Raw genomic sequence first — 22,931 nt, 5'->3', positions numbered from 1 at the left:
TGGAGAGCGTTTTTAATGCAACTCAGCACTTTCACCAAAGCACTGCTCTTGTATGCCTCTCAGGTACAAACGTTGCTTTTTTTCTGTGAAATATATTTCACCCAGGCAAATTCAGATCAATATACCATGCAGCTGTTATACTATATTTTATTTGATGTTTCCATTCTTCTACAGCAATAATGTTATCCTTTGCTATATGAATGTTCACTTTTAATTCTGTTATTAATGTGTTATTGTAGTGTTGACGTAAGTGCATTATGAATGGGCCAGCCCCAGAGAACTGCTTGTGTAAGATAACTAATGGTTAATTGAGCCCACAATTCTAAAAAAAAAACATCTCAGATAGCCATCTATACAAAACGCAGGGTCATCATAGCCTTCTATAGCTGGGCCCGGCCCTTTATAAGGCACTGAAGGGTCATTGATATGAAATGGCCCAATGAACCCATGCGTATTGTAACTTTCTGCCTAGCCAAGAGTAATGTGTAATGTTGTAATAAACGTCTGGATAGCCATACCTAAGGAAGAGATTCATTTTGAAAACGTAGTTGAATCTTAGTCAGGACAACTAGAAACAACTGATACGTAATGTGTAGCGCATCATCTTCTAACTGGAAAACATCAGCAGAGTTAGTATTGTGGAATTGGTGTGTTAGGTGGCGTTAACTTTATAGAATGGGAAGTTCCAGTAGAAAGAGAGAGAGAGAGACACTATGAGATGGACAAGAGGTAAAAGAGAGACACAATAAGATGGACAAGAGGTAAAAGAGACACTATGAGATGGACAAGAGGTAAAAGAGAGACAAAAAGGCAAAGCACGTGTCGTGCTATGAAGTCTTCTTTCCTTCTTTGGACCTCCACAATGCATGGTAAGAGTTCTTCAAGAGTTAACTGCATTATACTGCAGGCAGACATTTGCGATGTAAAGACAGTATAAGTGCAGCATAGAGCCAAGAGAATAAACCCTGAAAAGTAGTATTTACAGTGAGAAACGTGGCAGAGACGGGAGGAACCTGGTCAAACATCAAAAAGAACCCACAGGCTGTGACATCCGAAGGCAGTGGAAAGCAGTCCGCAGCTTAATATGACTGGGTTTGTTCTGTGTATTAAAGAAGGAGTCATTTATATAATAATCCAGGGCCTGACAAATTTGTTTTAAATCTAAAAAAGTTAGGAGCCAGGATGTTTTTTTGCCCTACACTTACACTTTTGCCCAGCACTCAGTCTCACACTTTTGCCCTGCACTCAGTCTCACACTTTTGCCCTGCACTCAGTCTCACACTTTTGCCCTGCACTCAGTCTCACACTTTTGCCCTGCACTCAGTCTCACACTTTTGCCCAGCACTCAGTCTCGCACTTTTGCCCAGCACTCAGTCTCGCACTTTTGCCCAGCACTCAGTCTCACACTTTTGCCCAGCACTCAGTCTCGCACTTTTGCCCAGCACTCAGTCTCACACTTTTGCCCAGCACTCAGTCTCACACTTTTGCCCTGCACTCAGTCTCACACTTTTGCCCTGCACTCAGTCTCACACTTTTGCCCTGCACTCAGTCTCACACTTTTGCCCAGCACTCAGTCTCGCACTTTTGCCCAGCACTCAGTCTCGCACTTTTGCCCAGCACTCAGTCTCACACTTTTGCCCAGCACTCACACTTTTGCCCAGCACTCACACTTTTGCCCAGCACTCACACTTTTGCCCAGCACTCAGTCTCACACTTTTGCCCAGCACTCAGTCTCACACTTTTGCCCAGCACTCAGTCTCACACTTTTGCCCTGCACTCAGTCTCACACTTTTGCCCTGCACTCAGTCTCACACTTTTGCCCTGCACTCAGTCTCACACTTTTGCCCAGCACTCAGTCTCACACTTTTGCCCAGCACTCACACTTTTGCCCAGCACTCAGTCTCACACTTTTGCCCAGCACTCAGTCTCACACTTTTGCCCAGCACTCAGTCTCACACTTTTGCCCAGCACTCAGTCTCACACTTTTGCCCAGCACTCAGTCTCACACTTTTGCCCAGCACTCAGTCTCACACTTTTGCCCAGCACTCAGTCTCACACTTTTGCCCTGCACTCAGTCTCACACTTTTGCCCAGCACTCAGTCTCACACTTTTGCCCAGCACTCACACTTTTGCCCAGCACTCAGTCTCACACTTTTGCCCTGCACTCAGTCTCACACTTTTGCCCAGCACTCACACTTTTGCCCAGCACTCACACTTTTGCCCAGCACTCAGTCTCACACTTTTGCACAGCACTCAGTCTCACACTTTTGCCCTGCACTCAGTCTCACACTTTTGCCCTGCACTCAGTCTCACACTTTTGCCTTGCACTCAGTCTCACACTTTTGCCCTGCACTCAGTCTCACACTTTTGCCCTGCACTCAGTCTCACACTTTTGCCCAGCACTCAGTCTCACACTTTTGCCCAGCACTCACACTTTTGCCCAGCACTCAGTCTCACACTTTTGCCCAGCACTCAGTCTCACACTTTTGCCCAGCACTCAGTCTCACACTTTTGCCCAGCACTCAGTCTCACACTTTTGCCCAGCACTCAGTCTCACACTTTTGCCCAGCACTCAGTCTCACACTTTTGCCCAGCACTCAGTCTCACACTTTTGCCCTGCACTCAGTCTCACACTTTTGCCCAGCACTCAGTCTCACACTTTTGCCCAGCACTCACACTTTTGCCCAGCACTCAGTCTCACACTTTTGCCCTGCACTCAGTCTCACACTTTTGCCCAGCACTCACACTTTTGCCCAGCACTCACACTTTTGCCCAGCACTCAGTCTCACACTTTTGCACAGCACTCAGTCTCACACTTTTGCCCTGCACTCAGTCTCACACTTTTGCCCTGCACTCAGTCTCACACTTTTGCCTTGCACTCAGTCTCACACTTTTGCCTTGCACTCAGTCTCACACTTTTGCCCTGCACTCAGTCTCACACTTTTGCCCAGCACTCAGTCTCACACTTTTGCCCAGCACTCAGTCTCACACTTTTGCCCTGCACTCAGTCTCACACTTTTGCCCTGCACTCAGTCTCACACTTTTGCCCAGCACTCACACTTTTGCCCAGCACTCACACTTTTGCCCAGCACTCACACTTTTGCCCAGCACTCACACTTTTGCCCAGCACTCAGTCTCACACTTTTGCCCAGCACTCAGTCTCACACTTTTGCCCTGCACTCAGTCTCACACTTTTGCCCTGCACTCAGTCTCACACTTTTGCCCTGCACTCAGTCTCACACTTTTGCCCTGCACTCAGTCTCACACTTTTGCCTTGCACTCAGTCTCACACTTTTGCCCAGCACTCAGTCTCACACTTTTGCCCTGCACTCAGTCTCACACTTTTGCCCTGCACTCAGTCTCACACTTTTGCCCTGCACTCAGTCTCACACTTTTGCCCTGCACTCAGTCTCACACTTTTGCCCAGCACCCAGTCTCACACTTTTGCCCTGCACTCAGTCTCACACTTTTGCCCAGCACTCAGTCTCACACTTTTGCCTTGCACTCACACTTTTGCCCTGCACTAAGTCTCACACTTTTGCCCAGCACTCAGTCTCACACTTTTGCCCAGCACTCAGTCTCACACTTTTGCCCTGCACTCAGTCTCACACTTTTGCCCTGCACGCAGTCTCACACTTTTGCCCAGCACTCAGTCTCACACTTTTGCCCAGCACTCAGTCTCACACTTTTGCCCAGCACTCACACTTTTGCCCAGCACTCAGTCTCACACTTTTGCCTTGCACTCACACTTTTGCCCTGCACTCAGTCTCACACTTTTGCCCAGCACTCAGTCTCACACTTTTGCCCAGCACTCACACTTTTGCCCAGCACTCAGTCTCACACTTTTGCCTTGCACTCACACTTTTGCCCTGCACTAAGTCTCACACTTTTGCCCTGCACTCAGTCTCACACTTTTGCCCAGCACTCAGTCTCACACTTTTGCCCAGCACTCAGTCTCACACTTTTGCCCAGCACTCAGTCTCACACTTTTGCCCAGCACTCACACTTTTGCCCAGCACTCAGCAATCACAGTCCTGCCCAGACATACCCAGGTTCCAGCATGTACCTGGCTTGCTACCCCCCCCGTGTATTGATTCTGCACATCATTTAGAGCCCCCTGTGCCATGCTCCTCCCCCCCACTTACACAACCATGCTATCACACACACACACTCATTCATACACCCTCCTTCACCCCCCTACCTGCACTGCAGATCTCTCACACGCAGACCCCCATAGAGGCCCTGCTGCTTCTCTCTCTGTCTCTCTGCACGAATTTCTCTTGTCCCGCCCACTGGGAGGAGGAATGGAGCAGTCATGTGACGTGAGATGAATTCATGTGACTCCTGTGGTTTCCTGCTTCCTGTGGCCAGCACAAGAGACCCTGCTTGTACAGTAAGACGCACAGTTAAGCAGCGCGGGCCCTGCGGGGATTATTTTCGGCCGTTTTTTATTCTTATTTCGGCATTTTGCCGAAGATGTGTCTCGCCACCGGTTTGGCTCACCAACACCTAGGCGCCAGGACAAAATTATCAGTCGCCATGGCGACCTGCGCCTCGGATTTTCCGAGCCCTGTATAAATAATAAATGCCCTCTCTCCCTTCCTGAGTATTATAAAGTTAATTTGAGATGTTGTGCAGGGCAGCTAAACCCCCTCACCTGTAATAATACCAACATAGCCGTCTCTACAACAGGCTAATATATCAGCGGCTGGGGTTCGATGCTGAATGTATTGAGAGTGCAAACGTGTGCCGTCTTTGTGTTTGCTCCACCAAGTAACATGTAGCTTTTTGTTACACGGGTACCTTAACCGCAGAGCAAACACTTTCCTGACAGACATGTCTGTGAGCGCATCTTATTCCCAGCCACCGAAATGCGCGTCTAATTTGTTTCCATGGTGCGAAGAAGCTAATATAATTATGGGAATAGAGAAAATATTAAACTAACTGCAGCGATAAGATTAGCTGCGAGATAACCACGTAACAGGAACCTCGTCCAAATCGGACTGTTCTGTGGGGCATAACAGCAGGGACAGCAGAAGTGCTTTTAACAGGTTCAGGTTAGGTGTTCCTGGGGGTCAGACATATAAAAGTAATTATTACGTAGCATGAAACGTAGCGATGTCACCTCGTGTGAATCATTAATGTACTTGGGAATGGCAGGGAAGTCGGTCTGCCCCGGGTGCCACTCTAAGTGTCTCCTTACCTTCTCCGCCGGCCGCTTCCATGCATCTCCTTTGGTGCAGACCGTGTGGACAGCCTGTGAGTGAGAGTGTATGAGTGTGAGTAAGAGTGAGCGAGAGTGTGGGGGCGGCTAGTGCCAAACATTGTAGGTGCGCCCGTTAGTTATGTTTGGAGAGAATATGGGTGTCACAAATGTGCTGTTATTTGTAGAAAATACCCCTATGAAGATAAAAAAGGAACATTGTCTACATAAGATAAAGGGAAATGTGGGGCTGTAAATGGTAATATTAATAATTTATTACCAGCAAACCCAATTACAATATCACCTTTGCTATTATGATAGGTTTCACTAATGTAAACTACGTTCTAGACAGTACTAGAGTAGAATAGAATGCTATAATAAGTCATCCTGGCTAATCAACTAGATAAACACTTTCTCTAGAGAATAAAATAAGACCGCAAATAAATGCAATGTTTACACCTTGTAATGTTTGTAGTTTCTGATTAACAAATGCAGGGAAAACTGGTAAAAAGGTGTAGGTAATGCAGAGCCTGGGAGGGAGATGCCAGCTGAGCATTAGGTGTGTGACAGTAAGAGCAGATAAAGAAGCCTCCGTGACCGACATGGGAGAGACCGGCTCTGGAAGACTTCCATGAGTGGAATGCGAGAGCGCACATCATGCCGACAACCGACATGAACACGTATCAAGGGCTGCTTTATCTTGGCTTAGGCAGCCAACACGTTGCTTAAACTTTCATATAGAGAGTCACGCTACAGCTGCCAGTCACACGTCAGACTTTCACAATCTTCAAATGAGTGCAGAAATGATAAAAAAGAAATATATATATATATATATACTGTATATATTATTATTATATAACACAGATTCCATAGCACTGCAGAATGAAAGTATCCAGATAAATCTGAATGGAGACTGAAATTGCATTGGGGCCTGCCCTTTATTAGCTTACATTTTACAGATGCCTTTGGTTTTGTGTACACTATATACACTTGTATACACTATAATGTATTATATCATCCAAAATACAAGACATCACAATGATTGGTAGGCTGTAAAAGGGCATCCTTTCTCCTGGTACATAGGGGATCAAGTGATTATTAACAAATCCGCAGAGAAAAGCTGGCCTGCGTTACAGAAATATAATAAAATATATAATATAATATTTTTAATTTTTTTTTAGAAAACATGTATTTATCTATTTGTACTTTTGGCATTGCAGTAAAATATTTAGTCATGTTTGTAAAGTATAACCACAGAGATCTTCTTCTTCTTCACCTGAAGACTTCATTTCCTACAAATTCATGCTCCGTTCCTATACATCGGCCCTCCATCTCTCTAAACAAACATATTTCATTTCATTTCATTAATCACCTCTTTCCCATAACCCTAAACGTCAAGTCTCCACACTTAACACCCTTCTCAGGCCCACAGCACCTCCCTTGCCCTCCAACTTAGTTGCCCAAGAGCTTGCCACCTATTTCAAAAACAAAATTGACACCATCAGGGACAACATCCTCCCCCATAGTGTCCATCATTTAGTAACTCAACCACCCTCCTCACCTGAATCCATCCTCACCTGCTTCAGGCCAGTTACACCCTTTGAGGTTTCCAAGGACCTGTTGTCCTCCCACCTCACCACCTGTCCCCTTGACCCTGCACTCACATCTCCTACTCCCCCTCTCTAGTGCCTTTACCCCAACCCTAACCCACATCTTGAATCTCTCCTTGTACTCTGGTGTATTCCCATCCTTATTCAAACATGCCATCATCTCCCCCATCCTAAGGAAACCTTTCCTTGATCCCACATCCCCATCAAACTACCGTCCAGTTTCTCTTCTCCCGCTAGCTTCCAAACTGCTGGAACGATTCACTTACAATCAACTAACAAACATTCTCTCTTCAAGCTCTCTACTTGGCCACTGACAATCCGGTATCTGTCCGCAGCATTCAACAGAGACTGCACTCACTCAAATTACTAACGGCCTCTTCACGGCTAAAACGAAAGGCCAATTCTCACTGGTTATTCTCTGGGACCTCTCAGCAGCCTTTGATACAGTCGACCACCCCCTCCTCCTACAAACCCTCCATGCTCATGGCATCCGTGACACGGCTCTTTCATGGATTAAATCCTACCTTTCTGACCGTACTATTAGTGTCTCATTCACTGGAACTTGCTCCTCTCCCTTACCGCTATCTACTGGTGTTCCTCAAGGCTCAGTTCTTGGGCCTCTGCTATTCTCCATCTACACTTCTTCCCTCGGACAACTTATTTATTGTATGTGTTATTGTATGTGTTTCTAAATTGTTCTTCCGACTGTAACAGCGCTGCGGAATCTGCCGGCGCTTTATAAATAAATGTAATGTGATTTTCTCTGACTCGACTGGTTCTAATAGAGCAGACGGTGTTTAATTAGCAGTATCAGTGTAGAGATACATCGGCACGTGTATTCGTGAGCCCTACCAAAGGCACGCAATTCAAGAAGATAACTACAAAACATAACATACTTAAACTACATCCCTTATCATTAAAATGTATTTCTCCTATACATTTTCCTAGCAGCACATTAACCATAAACAGGTCTTATTAAAGGAAAGGTTCAGACCTGGGTATAAATATAACCGAAAGTACTATTTTGTATTTATTAGATTATTCTGCTCCATGCTGCGCAACATTTCCACAACGCGGTGTCTCTTAACATGCACCTTACGTTATATGCTATGTGTAGTTATATTGTTATTAGCTCCTAGTTAGGGGCTATAATATGATTGCTTACTTACTACAAACGAATGTGATGTTGGAGCTCTAGGACACGCATGTTTGAGTGAAATGACATTGTTACTCTCGTTTTATCCTGTAAACTCTGTTTGTAATGGCCTCATTGCTCACGCCAACGATCAGAATTGAACTGTGACATTTCGTAGCTGCGACCTTCCAAAAAGCCCAGTTTTATTCAACGAATATTTCTAGAACCGGCGCAGAGTAGAAGTGTCTAACGACTCTAAAGACCCGGTGGTCATTTATCTCTGTCTTTCAATAGGAGAAAATTCGATAGGCCTGTCAGGGAGCCGGTGAAAACCATGTTGGCAACAGGCTGGAGCGTGGAACGTACGAAGCAAGGAGAAGCCCTGGCACTGCACAGGGAAAATGAGAAGATGCGCAGCATGTCCCAGGCCAGCCAGGTATACGAGCGATCAAATGTATGTTACAAGTAGAATCATATCCCCGGTTACACTCAGAATGGCCAAGTCACAGGTTCACCTTGTAACTGGACTCCACATTCTAGACTACATCAGTGACTAACCAATGGTATGCTTATATATATTAAAGGGAGCTGGCTTGGGTGGAATTTAAGAAGTAGGCATATTGGTTTTTAGCCTACATAATCACAGATTTCACATTTGAATTGCAGTAATAACATGCAGACAGGTCTACAAGCCAATTCTAAATTCTGTTTTATGGGTGGTAATGTGTATCTTAGCCACAGCCTGCAAGATTAGACTTGTAACGGACTGGTCTTGTAGAGATCAAACCAAGCACTATGTCCAAACATCTCTAGCCAACGGTGAATGTAATAACGGAGGAGAAAGTGAATGCATTCATATGAAAACTGGAGATGTACTATGTAGGACTCACGTAGTCCATCGAGTTAACCTATGCTTTGATTGTTTATGATTCGAACATTCTGCCTGATCTATGTTTTACAGGGAAATGGTTACACTCCTGTCCCAATCGATCTGAGCAATGTTGTCCTTTCCAGAGAGCTCCAGGTTTGTGTCCCCGTTATAGTTTATTTCTTTTATCCAAACCGATTTTGCCCATCTGATCTGGCCATTACTCCCTGCAAAACTCTATATTCAGGATGGCCATATGCCTATCCCAGGGGTAGGCAATCTTTGGCTCTCCAGATGTTGTGAACTACATTTCCCTTGATGCTTTGCCAGCATTATGACTGTAAGAGCATTATGGGAGATGTAGTCCACAACATCAGGAGAGCCGAAGATTGCATACCCCTACCGCACTGGCCAGAAAGTTGTTCCAGTTATCTACCACCCTCTTAGTGAAATCCGGTTCCTTAGTGAATGAGGTTGAAAAAAAGTAATCTGCTGATAAAAGGTAACGTCTATGGAGGAACAGATTTCATTGGCATTGCCGTAAATAATCAACTCAGTGTGGTGATCGGGGAAAGTCACCCAAAATATCACATGACTGACAATAATGGCCGCCTCCAGGTCTGCAGATGAAGGTTCCAAAGTTTAATGGAACAAAACCAGATGAAACATTTTCTTTTGTGTTAATGGCGACCGCCATTACGGTGTATGCTGGATTTTATGGTGACGGAGAAAAATATTGCCATTATGAAAATCAGACTTTTTATCACATCTAAAAATCCTCTAGTTTTAGAGTATGGCCTCCATCTACCACTAGTCTTCTTCAGAGCTATACATGTTGAGATCCTTTAGTATATTTTTTATTTTAATCCAGCAAACCAGTGGCGGAACTACCGGGGTCGCAGGGGTCGCGGCTGCGACCGGGCCCCGGCGGCAGGGGGGCCCAAGCCAAGGGGCCGCCCGAAATCTTTTATCCGTTTTTTTAAATAAGGCAGGGGCGTCCAACATGCGGCCCGCGGGCCAAATGCGGCCCGCGAGACCTCGAGGTGCGGCCCGCATAAGATCGGCAGCCAGGGCAACCGATCTTACGCGAGCCGCACCACAAGCCCTGCTACTTACTTGTGGGAGGGTCTTCTGGACTGCACAGAGGAAGCGGAGTTCACGTGACATCCTACTTCCTCTGTGCTTTAGCAGAGAAGGCAGAGGGAGGCCGCGCCCCCTGCTGAAGTCTGTGAGCGGCATCGAGGAGCTGCAGTGCAGGTAAGGGGGTGGGGAGGGTGTTTGAATGAGGGTGTAAGTGCTGGAACCTAGGCATGATGGGACTGTGATTGCTGTTAGCAATCACACTCCTATCATGCCAAGTCAGCCAGTACATGCTGAAACCTGGCCAGCTGCCCCCCTTGTGTAGTGATGCTGCCAGCAGTATGGGGTCTGCACTTACAGCCACCCTGTACCAGCATGTACTGGCTGACTTGGCATGATAGGAGTGTGATTGCTAACAGCAATCACAGTCCCATCATGCCTAGGTTCCAGCATTTACTGGATGGATGTGTAAGTGCTGGAACCTAGGCATGATGGGACTGTGATTGCTGTTAGCAATCACACTCCTATCATGCCAAGTCAGCCAGTACATGCTGAAACCTGGCTAGCTGCCCCCCTTGTGTATTGATGCTGCCAGCAGTATGGGGTCGGCACATCACTTACAGCCACCCTGTACCAGCGTGTATTGGCTGACTTGGCATGATAGGAGTGTGATTGCTAACAGCAATCACAGTCCCATCATGCCTAGGTTCCAGCATTTACTGGATGGATGTGTAAGTGCTGGAACCTAGGCATGACGGGACTGTGACTGCTGTTAGCAATCACACTCCTATCATGCCAAGTCAGCCAGTACATGCTGAAACCTGGCTAGCTGCCCCCCTTGTGTAGTGATGCTGCCAGCAGTATGGGGTCTGCACATCACTTACAGCCACCCTGTACCAGCATGTACTGGCTGACTTAGCAATCACACTGCTATCATGCCAACAGCAATCACAGCGAGCACAGTCCCATCATGCCTAGGTACCAGCATTTACTGGTTGCCTGGGTATGATAGGAGTGTGATTGCTGTTAGCAATCACACTCCTATCATGCCAAGTCATATTGCTAATTTTGTCCAATTGTGTGTTACCTACTTTTATTAAACATGTGAGTTTTTATTATTATTTTTAAAGGTGGGGGTCATTTTCGGTTTTGGCTAAGTGAACCCTGAATGTTTTGGTCCAGAATTTTCATTTTAGTTCATCCCTAGAATAAATCTAGGGAATCCTGAATTTGTAGTCGCAAAACTTTCAAGGCCCAGAAATCAGTGAGAGGAAGAGTAAAGGTTTTGTGTCATTTTACTTTATTTTAATCTGCATATTTTATTAAAGGCCATATTTTGTGTCACAGTGAAAAATGAGTGCGGCCCGCGCACGTATACAATTCTGATGAAGTGGCCCACTGCAGAAAAAACTTGGACGCCCCTGGATTATGCCCTTTGTACATGCGCCCCTTTTTCTTTGATTTTTTTACAGATATGATTCAATATGTAAATTGAATTTGTTGAAAAAAAATTGTTGTGTAAAAATCATGTTTTTTTTGGGGGGGGGTGGGGGGGCCCTTAACAGATTCTCGCACCCGGGCCCTGAGGCGTCTAGTTACGCCCCTGCAGCAAACGATTCACCATTTTCGTAGAATTCCTAGACAAATCAAAGTTGATGTTCGGGGCTTCACAATATATGTATGTATGATTAATTGTCAAATAAATATATATTTGTATGTATGGATGATAGCCCCCAAAAAACTAATTGGATTTGATGCAGGATGACTTGGGTTTGGGAGAACACTATGGGCAGTGACCTAATAAGGCAGCGTTTCTCGTTATGTTTGAAAACTGAGATTAAATCTTCCAGATTGGAATGTTTTCCTCCGTGAAGGTTATTTGTCAAAGTTATCTGACATCAAAAGTGAGACAAAATGATTGTACATAAAGAGATTTATGTATCTTGGAGCCTTACTGGATTTTTCACAAAATTATTAAGGAAACCGGTCGTTCACTCTGCACAATGTTTTTTTTAAGGCTGTACTGGCCTATTTTTTGATCTATGCAGCAATTAAAATAAATATTTAGCTTTGGTCGGTTGTCTCTGCTTCCACCGCTTTTGCAGGGAATGGTTGAGGTGATGGCTGAAAATGATCATAATATTTGGGCCAAAAAGAAGAAACTAGAATTGGAGAGCAAAGGTAAGATATACATTTGTTTAAATGGTGCCTGGTTTTCAGAATAAGGGAGCAATCGTGTCCTCCGTTCTAACAGTACTTAATGTGAAATGTAACTAATCTTTATTGAAGGCTCCGCTTTGCATTTATTAGTGAGTGTGTCTTTACTGTACACATAGGAGCACCCAATACCGAAAATTATAATTTACAGAAAGGGAAAACCAATGCAAATAATCTGTTTGATGAATGAATTGTTGGTTGTTGGTCTGCAGGCGGAGGGAGCCATCCATTACTTGTGCCGTACGACACCCTAACAGCCAAAGAGAAGTCTCGAGATCGGGAGAAAGCTTAGGAGCTTTTTAAATTCCTGCAAGTAAACGGTTACGCCATATCCAGGTACAGATGCCGCATTTAGCGTTCTGTAACATCGCGACTTTTTTGTTCATATATTCATTTTATTATTATGCATTAAATAAGATGCACATATTATTATCTTTGTTTAATATATATTTTTATAATATTTGTTGCAGGGGATTAAAGGACATGGAACTAGATGCTTCATCCATGGAATCTTTTTGCCTTCAAGTTCCTGAAGAAGGTTCTGCATTATGTTGACTCTGCACAGGAGTTCATTGCTCACTTAGGTAAGATGTGCCTAGTTGACCTGGTTTGGCATGGTGTACACCGTGTCTATTGAGTGAAAGCAGTGGGCCAGGATTTTAGATCTGATATCTGAAATACAGTAATAATGCTTTTATTACATTATGTTTATTTCAATCATACGGTTCTTTTTAGGTCATGTACCGAGGACTGTTGGCAGCGGAAAAAGCGAAAAATCTCCCCACGAGCAAGAAGCCACATTTTTTGCTAAAGTAAGTGGTTTTGAAACATTCATAACGGTTGTTTGGAACGATACATGAGATATTAATAACGATATATTAACCCTTGCTGCTTGAACTTTTATTGTCTATGGGATTGAATACATCTGGAATGGTCATACCATATTTTGTAACAGAGGCTCAAACATTTTTCACATCATTTAAATTAAATTATTCATACCGTAGCCCTCCTTGTTTACATCCTTGGTTATCGATAGAGTGAAGATGGATGAAACTCTGTTTTCCCTTCATTTGCTCATACCAGGTGATGTTTGTCAGCATCCAGGTAAATCCAGCGTCCTCTTTTTTTCACGTTCTAGGTTCTCTTTCCTCTCGTTGACCAGTACTTCAAGAATCACTGTCTGTACTTCCTCTCCTCCCCAACCAAAATCCTGGGCAGCAGCGGCTATGCATCCAACAAAGAAAAAGAGATGGTGGCGAGGTAGGTGGCAATCATGTGGTTTCTAGATGTATAAAAAGGGAAACCATCATCTCTTTTAAGGTTTTTAAACATAATTCGTAAGAGAAATTAGCAGAGTAAACCTGATTGATAGAAGAGTAGTTAGAAGGTTAAAGTCCCAACGGAGATGTTGCTTTCCCATGGCCTTTATTATAGCTCAGCGTGTTCTATAACACAAAGGAACAAAGGAATCTATCACATGATTAGCTGTGATGGGCTTCTGGATCGTGTACTTGGAATGTAAAAATGATTTGAATGGTCAGGCCAGATGAGCTGAATGGTACTTCCCTGCCATCAAGTTCTGTGTTTCTATCTTAATTGTCAACCTCTGAGTGCTAGGAAGTGACAGGAGAGTAAGCCAGTTTAAATGTATGTCAAATAATGTCACCAAATCGATATGTATCACATGTGCCGCATTAGTATGCCACTGAGAACAGCCGTTTAAACTGATTGAGTGTTGTGATTATTCTCTCCATGAAGTCACTTTTTCGCTTGGATGGTAAGCAGTGTGGCGCACAAGGACCTGTGTAGACAGCATAAAGCTGCTCAGCACCATGTTTGTTGGAAAGCTGGACATGACTGTTATTTTACATCCTGATTCTCGTCACTTCTTGACTGTTAACTAATCATTTAATGTTGATCATTTTTTTTTGTTGCATTTAATGATTTATATGTAAAGAAAGTATTGCTTTGCTGAGAAGGTGGTGGATGAGTGGAATTACCTTCCTGCCAGAAACATACAGGCTCGCCTCTTGATTTCAGATTCTGTAGGGTCGTAACAATAAACTCCTGGGCCCAGCTGGTGAGACCCCCTGGTTTTGTAAATGCTTCCCTACTGCCCCCCCCCCTACACCTCATTATAAGCAGCTGGGAGCCCTTCTTGTGAGTCCCGTTTGTTGGAGTCAGCGCTGGGTCTGGCTGGCTTGAGTACCGGCGCACGGCTGAGCAGGGGATGCTTTTGATGAGTTGCATCTCCAGCGTGGCAATAGCTGGGTGGGTAACTAAAAAGGGCAAAAATATAAGTGAGGATTTTGGTGAATCTCTCAATGCAGATAAAATGTAAAACGTTTGGCGACACTCGGCTGTGGGACGCATTAAATACGTTGGCTGTCACCCGAGCACTGTTTGGCATAGATGGCTATTTTGTTTAGGGCTGCAACTAACGATTATTTTAATAATCGATTAGTTGGCCGATTATTTTTTCGATTAATCGATTAATCGGATAAAAAAAACAATATGCAAATTTTTAGTTTATTTAAAATAATTTAATGAACTGGATGTTAAAAAAACAACTTAAAATTTACATTAACATTCTTATTTTGTTATGATGTAATAAAAAAACAATATTTTCAAAGTACAAAAACCCAAACACAATATTTATGAAACAAAATAACCCCAAACATTCTGAAAAGAGGTGGACTATTACTGTTCAAGAAACTTTGCCCCAGCCCTGGCACTTTGCACCCAGCACTTTGCACCCAGCACTCAGCACTTTGCACCCAGCACTTTGCACTCAGCACTTTGCACCCAGCCCTGGCACTTTGCACCCAGCACTTTGCACTGTGCCCCTGCACCCAGTCTCCAACTCTGTCCTGCACCCAGCCCTGCCCCCACATTCTGGCCTGCCCCCACACTCACACCCTGCCCCCACACTCACACCCTGCACCCACTCTGCCCTGCACCCAGTCTCCCACTCTGCCCTGCACCCCCACCCCCACTCTCCTGCCCTGCCCCCACACTCACACCCTGCCCCCACACTCACACCCTGCCCTGCATCCCCACCCCCACTCTGCCCTGCACTCAGTCTCCTACCCTGGCCTGCCCCCCCACCCCCACTCTGCCCTGCATCCCCTGAAACCCCACCCCCACCCCCGCGAATCGCTCTGTGCGAATGGAGCCACTCACACAGAGCGCTCCGCTCTGTGCAAACGGAGCCACTCGCACAGAGCGAACCGATCTGTGCGAACGGAGCCACTCGCACAGAGCGAACCGCTCTGTGCGAACGGAGCCACTCGCACAGAGCGAACCGCTCTGTGCGAACGGAGCCACTCGCACAGAGCAATTCGCACAGACATGAAGAATACTTACCTCCGGAACGCATCACATCCGTCACGCAACTAAAAGAAGGCGGAGAGTGCAAAGCGTGTAGCGGAAGCGGGGAACGCTCGCGGAGGTAAGTAAAAGGAGCCAACAACGAATCGATCACTCGATTAATCGATAACGGAAATCGTCGACAACGATTTCCGTTATCGATTATTATCGATTTTATCGATTCGTTGTTTCAGCCCTAATTTTGTTATGTATCAACATGCAGTATTTTTAATGTCACTAAATGTCACGCTTCGGGTTGGCTTATTGTATAAAACTATAAAAAGGAGCTGGGAATGACAGCTGCTTCCAGCTTTTCCATAATAGGGAAGGTCCATTATATCCAAGCGATGGCCTTTGTTAGCAGAAAACGTTTAGATGATGAGCCTACTTTTGATGATCAGAGGTATAAAGCTATTGAAGAGAATATCCGGTTTGTTGCTGAGACTCTATAATAAAACCGAAGAACCTTTGTAGCAGAGACTTTTACAATGGAAGCTATAATCATACATTTTCTTAAGAGAACCCGTTGGGGTCGGAGGGCTTCATCTGATTTTCTTTTTCTTCTGTCGGAGAAAAAAGTCTCAGGTGTATCAAAATTGTCAGGATCTCCGGAGAACCAATGTCCCAAATAGAAAGTCACCGTGAAGCCAGGCTCTGCGAGAAAAGCCGAGGGTTCCACCTTTAGTCCCTCTGGTATTCTGATATTGGAAGAGTTGGAGGAAACAACACCCAAGCATTACAGGGCATGGGGGGGGGGTATTATAATATGGTCATAATCAGGCAGTTATGGAGAAATGTGAGCCATTATAAAAAGACAACCCGATTTCAGTGTGTACAGAGAATAATAGTGTGGGGGTATTTGTGATATGTGTTCTCAATGAGCCATAGCAACCCATATCTGAGACCCATGGAGCCAAGCGGAGAAATCAGCCGCACAAAAGAAGAACAGGAAAGCTGTAAAGACCAAGGACGGGGGGGGCGTGGCCTGAGCGGATTGCAAATGGCCGCTTAATCTGTGAGCTCTGCTGACCCACCGCGAGTAAACCCTAAAATTCGGTGCAAATTTCAATTATGGGCAAGAATTCTCGACTCTCAGCTACGCCTAAACCCCACCAGGTTAAGGAGAAATCAACCCATACCTCGGTGAAGGCGTTTTTTCACAATCTCCACGACGCCGATTCCCGCGAGTCTGCGTCTAGGGCCTCGCCGCCTGGCAGCCCGCATAGTGCTATTTCGGAGGATCCCTCAGAAGCCAGTCAGGATGCCAACACCCTGCGAATGCAATCACATTCCCAAGCTCACCTCACCTGGCAAGACTCGCTCCAAAATCTACCTACCAAGGCGGATCTCATCGCGATCATTAATGAAAGGCATGCTCCGCTGCGCGCGGATCTATCAGACATTAAGCATGACCTCCAGCAGATCGGGGATCGAGTAACCGCATTGGAACAAGACAGCACGAGCAGCCGCTCTGCGGTTGACGTCCTCTCTGACCAAGTTCAACTCCAGGCCGCCACTATCTCCCGCCTCATGCAGAAAATGGAGGACCTGGATAATCGGGGTAGGCGATCCAACTTACGGCTTCCTGAATCCGTCCTCCCGACAGAGCTCACAGCCACGTTGCGCGCCATTTTCAATGGTCTGCTCTCGAGGCCTCCTGAATCTGACATCAAGTTGGACCGTGCGCACCGCGCGCTCCGGCCTCAACAGCCTGATAACCAGCCGCCTCGTGATGTAGTATGCTGCCTGCATGATTATACGCTGAAGGAAACCATATTGGCAGCTTATCGCAAGGTGGGTGCTCTGGACTGGGACAGTCACCCCATACTGATATTTCCGGACTTGTCTCCGGTCACCCTACAATATCGTCGCGCGCTGCGCCCGGTCACTAGAGCCTTAAGGGAGGCCTCGATACCTCACCAGTGGGGCTTTCCTTTTTCACTTACAATCAAGAAGGGCCCGGACCGCTACGTTATTAGACGAGCTACGGATGTGCCTGCAGTCTTGGAGCAGCTGGGTCTCCCCCTTTTCCTATACCTGACTGGGAGTACTCCTGCACTGCGCTCCCTAAATTATCGACCCCTGGAACGGATTGGTCTTCCAAACCACAACGGAAACGCCGACCGCAGATTTCTGCACACACCTGAGGTCCGCCTGCCTGACGATACCTCCAGCCCTACCTGCTTTTCTCCTCTCCACCATGGATCTTCATCTCTTCTACCTACACTGCAGTTGATGGCGTGTTGATTTCTCTTTTTTTATTCCTCATCCTTGGATTTACCCGGGTTTCGCCACGACGGAACGAAGTAACGCTACACTGTCTACTCGATGCTTACATCGTTTTTCCGCAAGGCCCTACGAACTGCATTACGGCTTTGGTGATCGATTATCGATCCCCTGTTCGTTGATCACCACATGCTAGTGGAAGTGACTTCTTCTATCTGTGAGTTATGTTATGTCAGGTGTATTGTCCCAGATTTTTTGTTTTTGCTTTGTAACGATATATTCGTCCATTTTACTATCTGGGCTTGCGGACAGTTCTTGCTCTGCAATGCCATATTCGTCCATTTTACTGTATGGGCTTGTTAAACGATTACCTGTTGGGGAATTCCCCTTTTTCTCAAGGGAGCTTCCTCCCATATGTTCCTGTGGTTACCTGTTGCCAGTGCATCCGCACTTTCCGTCTCCACAGGGGTAGGGGTTTTTCCTTTTACACTCGCTCACCATCACTCTCACTGACCCACTCTACCCTATATCTCATCACCATATCGTTGACTTCCTAATTTTGGGTTTTTATTTAGTTGCTATCTCTGCTTTGAGATGGCTTTTTGTCCCTCGACATGGTGGATACCTTGCCCTCATTATTTCACTTTTTTACATACATATTTGTGCCGACCTCTTTTTCTTATATACTAGAATAATACAACTCCATACACTTTGATGCACATACACTTGCGGTGGGTCTCAGGCTCGGACGCATGTTTGCCATCCTTACATGTGTTCTTGCCCCCTGAGCCAGCTGCCCAGGTCCTTTGTGGCCCGGGTACTAGGCCCTTCCCGAGTTCCGGGTTTGATGGCTCTCCTGTTCCTGTGTAAACATTTACCCAGATTTGTCCTAGACATGTTGTCTAGGTGTTCTTTTGTCATTTGTTTAGATTCTTTTTATGTTTTTCTGTTTGTATATTATGACGTGTGCCGGCGCGCCTCAGCTCTTCCGCTCTCCCCAGGTGTTCTACAATGAGCCCACATACTGTTAAACTGACTACGCTAAATGTAAGGGGTCTTAACTAGGGCTGCAACTAACGATTATTTTCATAATCGATTAGTTGGCCGATTATTTTTTCGAGTAATCGATTAATTGGATAAAAAAATTAATGTACATTTTTCATTTATTTAAAATAATTTAATAAACAAATGATGTTAAATACAAACGCAGAATAAAAAAAAAAACTGATAAAATGCATTTCTTGTCTTTATTTCCCAACAAGCCCCCCCAATTTATGCACATTTGAGCCCAGGCTTGCCACGCTGCCTCCCAGACATGCCACGCTGCCTCCCAGACATGCCACGCTGCCTCCCAGACATGCCACTCCACGCTGCCTCCCACATATTCCACTCCACGCTGCCTCTCACATATTCCACTCCACTCTTCCCCCACATATGCCACTGTGCCTGATACGCCTTATACCCCCTGATACACCACTCCATCCTCCCCAGACATGCCACACTGCCTCCCAGACATGCCACACTGCCCTCCCCACATATGCCTTATATACTGTATATGCCTTATACCCCCAGATATGTCTCTCCATCCTCCCCAGTTAAGCCTTATACCCCCCAGATATCTCATAGTCCCCTCAGAGTCACAGACCTGTTCGCATCACACTGACACCATACTTTTATAAATAAGTACTGGATTAATCTTCACTGCCCCCAGGATTTAGATTCCCCTTAGTCTGCCCCCCTTTATCTCTAACTGCGCCTTAAGTTAACTTTGTTAAATTAACCCTCAGTCCTCATCATTAAATTAACACTAAACACCCCATTAACCATAACTACCCCTAAATTAACTCTAAATACCCCATCAAACACAACTACCCTAAATTAACCCTAAACACCCCATTAACCACAGCATCCCCTAAATTAACCCTAAAGACCCCCATCAACCACAACAGCCCCTAAATTAACCCTAAACACCCCATTAACCACAACTGCCTCAAATTAACCCCAAACACCCCATTAACCACAGCTGCTTCTATATTAACCCTAAACACCCCATTAACCATAACTTCCCCTAAATTAACCCTAAACACCCCATTAACCATAACTGCCCCTAAATTAACCCCCACCTCCCCCTAACTTTCAGCAGCCCAAATATTAATTTTATACTTACAGTTAGATGAGTGTCACAGCCATGTGGTTCTGGCCTTCTGGGAGAAGGAAGGGGGCGGGGCCAGTTGTCACAGTGATTACAGGGAGGGACTGGTAAGTAGGAGCTGCTGCTGTGAGTCACTAAAACGGATTATATAATGAGGGGTATTTTTCAGAGCGTTTGCTCTGAAAAAACCCTCATTTTATAATCGATAAAAATCGATTCAACTAATCGATAATGAAATTCGTTGGCAACGATTTTCATTATCGATTATTATCGATTTTATCGATTAGTTGTTGCAGCCCTAGTCTTAACAAACCTGAGCAGCGCTCCAGACTCATGCACTTCTTACATTCTAACAAAACCAGAGTTGCTTTTTTGCCAGAAACTCATTTTAATCAAGGCAAGGAACCCAAACTTCCCTCCAAATACTTCACCACTTCGTTTTTCTCGACTAAGGGAGTCGCAATCCTTCTTCATAAATCGCTCACTTTTCAACACCTCGACACCTGGAGGGACGCGGAGGGGAGATGTATTTTCGTTAAGGGGTTTATTACCACACATAAAATTACTATGGCATGGATATATGCATCTAATAGAGATCAAACCTCTTTCCTTGTCTCTGCTTTGCGTAAGCTCGCGAACTTTCAGGAAGGGATCGCTGTTTTGGGAGGGGACTTTAATATGGTTCTAGACCCTAGAATAGACAGTTCCTCCGGTTCCTCCCATATCCACTATTCTCGAATTGCTAAAGTCAAACGCGCTCTTCACACTATACAACTGGCTGATGCGTGGCGGACGCAACACCCGACGGTTAAAGATTTTACATTCTTTTCTCCCCTACACACTCGCTACAGTAGAATCGATTCGATATTCCTCTCCCACCACCATCTACCCATGCTACGTGCTTCTGACATTGGTCCCATGATTATTGGAGACCACTCTCCTGTTCATGTATGTATCTCCTTTCCTGATCTACCTTCTAAGTCCTGGTCCTGGAGGCTAAATGAGTCCTTATTGTCGACACCCGGTCATGTACAGGTCCTGAGTAAGGAACTCTGGTACTATTTCACTGATAACATTTCCAACCAGATTCCATTTTCCACTGTATGGGAGGCCCATAAGCCGGTAATTCGAGGCCACCTTATTAAAATGGGTTCCCAAATTAAACGGCTTCAATTGGGGGAAATTCTCCAGCTCACTACCCAAATAGCGGACCTGGAGAGATCGCACAAACTCTCGCTTGCCCCACACATCCCGCCTCAACTAGCTGCCCTTAGGGACAGGTTGGCCACTCTCACAAACAGACATACTAAAAGACACTACTTATTGACACAGAGTTACTTTTATGAGTTTGGGGATAAGGCAGGTAAACTGCTGGGCAGGGCTCTGCGAGCTAAAAGGTCACACACTTTCATCTCTAAAATCCGGGACCCCAAAGGTAAACTCCATTTTTCTACTCCCGACATTTTATCCTGTTTTCATAAAAACTACACGTCTTTATATAACTTGCCTCCCACCCCGGGCACCACTCCTCCTGGAGAGCCTTCACTTCAAGACCATCTTGATAAGCACCTGTCCTCTCGCCTTTCCTTGGATCAGTCATCCCTTCTCGAGGCCCCTATCAGTCTGACCGAGGTTCAGAAGGCGATTAGGTCTCTACCTAACGGCAAATGCCCTGGGCCTGACGGGTTCACCAAAGCATACCACCAGGGATTTGTCGCTATATTAGGCCCTCACCTGGACACCTTATTTAATGGCCTGTCCAGGAGGGATCGCCTGGATTCACATACCAACACGGCGCACATTACAGTGATACCAAAACCGGGCAAAGATAGTGAGAGCTGTGGGAGCTATCGCCCCATATCTCTTCTGAACACAGATGTCAAGTTACTGGCGAAAATCCTTGCCACCCGCCTTAAACCACACATTCCTTCACTCATTCACATGGACCAGGTGGGTTTTGTCCCGGGGAGGGAGGCAAGAGACAACACAATTAGGGTTCTTAACATAATTTCTCATGCCCAGCGCCACTCCATTCCCTTGGCCCTTGTCTCCACAGATGCTGAGAAGGCATTTGACAGGGTGGCCTGGCCTTACCTGTTCCGAGTGCTTCGATGCCTGGGTCTCGGACCGGAGTTTCGGGCATGGATCGAGGCGTTATACTCTAACCCGACAGCCAGGATCTCGGTTAATGGTTGCCTTTCCCAGCCGGTCACCTTGTCCAATGGCACTCGCCAGGGCTGCCCCCTATCACCGCTCCTTTTCATCTTGGGTATGGAGCCTCTGGCCAACGCTATTAGGCATAACCCTGCTATTGCAGGGGTGTCCATTTCTCATAAGACCCACAAACTTGCATTCTTTGCTGACGACATGTTGGTTGTGCCTCCTTTCTGACCCAGTACATTCATTACCACGGCTAATACAGGAACTAGACACCTTCCAATCACTCACCAATTACAAAATAAACATGGATAAGTCCCAGATCCTTGGGGTTAATTTACCAGCTCGTATAAAACGAGCTCTTTGTTCCCGCTTTTCATTCCGCTGGTGTGACTCCTTCATTAAGTATTTGGGTTTAAAGATCCCTGGGGATCTAGCCTCTCTGTATGCCCTTAATTTTGTGCCCCTACTTCACCAGGTCTCCGCTGATCTAAGTAAGTGGGCATATCCCCACGTATCTTGGTTAGGTAAAATTTCAGTTGTTAAAATGAATACCTTGCCAAGATTTCTTTATTTCTTTCAGACCCTCCCCATTTTTCTCCCCCGTGTTTATTTTAGGAGATGCCAACGTGTTATCACCAAGTACATTTGGGCGTCGGGCCGGTCCCGCCTCGCATTTTTGCATCTTACTAGACCCAAGCATAGGGGAGGCCTAGGCGTCCCGGACCTGGAACTCTACTACCATGCTGCTCACCCGCGCAGGGTGGTGGAGTGGTCGATTTCAGCCCCTAAACAGTGTGTGTCTCTGGAAGGTGCTTGCTTACCCTTGCCCATCCACTCTTTTCCTTGGCTTCCTGATGTGTACAGGCGCTCTCCACTACTCAAACACCCCTATATCACGCCGACATTAAACG

At 45.8% G+C, this 22,931-nt stretch overlaps 1 pseudogene; it reads left to right on the top strand.

Annotated features, from left to right (window-relative positions):
- The window catches only part of LOC149299118 (ryanodine receptor 3-like), a 208,647-nt pseudogene that overhangs the window by 76,342 nt on the left and 109,374 nt on the right, over positions 1–22,931 (top strand).

Source organism: Sceloporus occidentalis, unplaced genomic scaffold, assembly GCF_023333645.1.
Source record: "Sceloporus occidentalis isolate IW3139 unplaced genomic scaffold, rSceOcc1.0.p SCAF_29, whole genome shotgun sequence".
NCBI lineage: Eukaryota > Metazoa > Chordata > Lepidosauria > Squamata > Phrynosomatidae > Sceloporus > Sceloporus occidentalis.
Note: the sequence above shows the minus strand (reverse complement) of the source record. Positions and strands in the feature narration are given on the sequence as shown.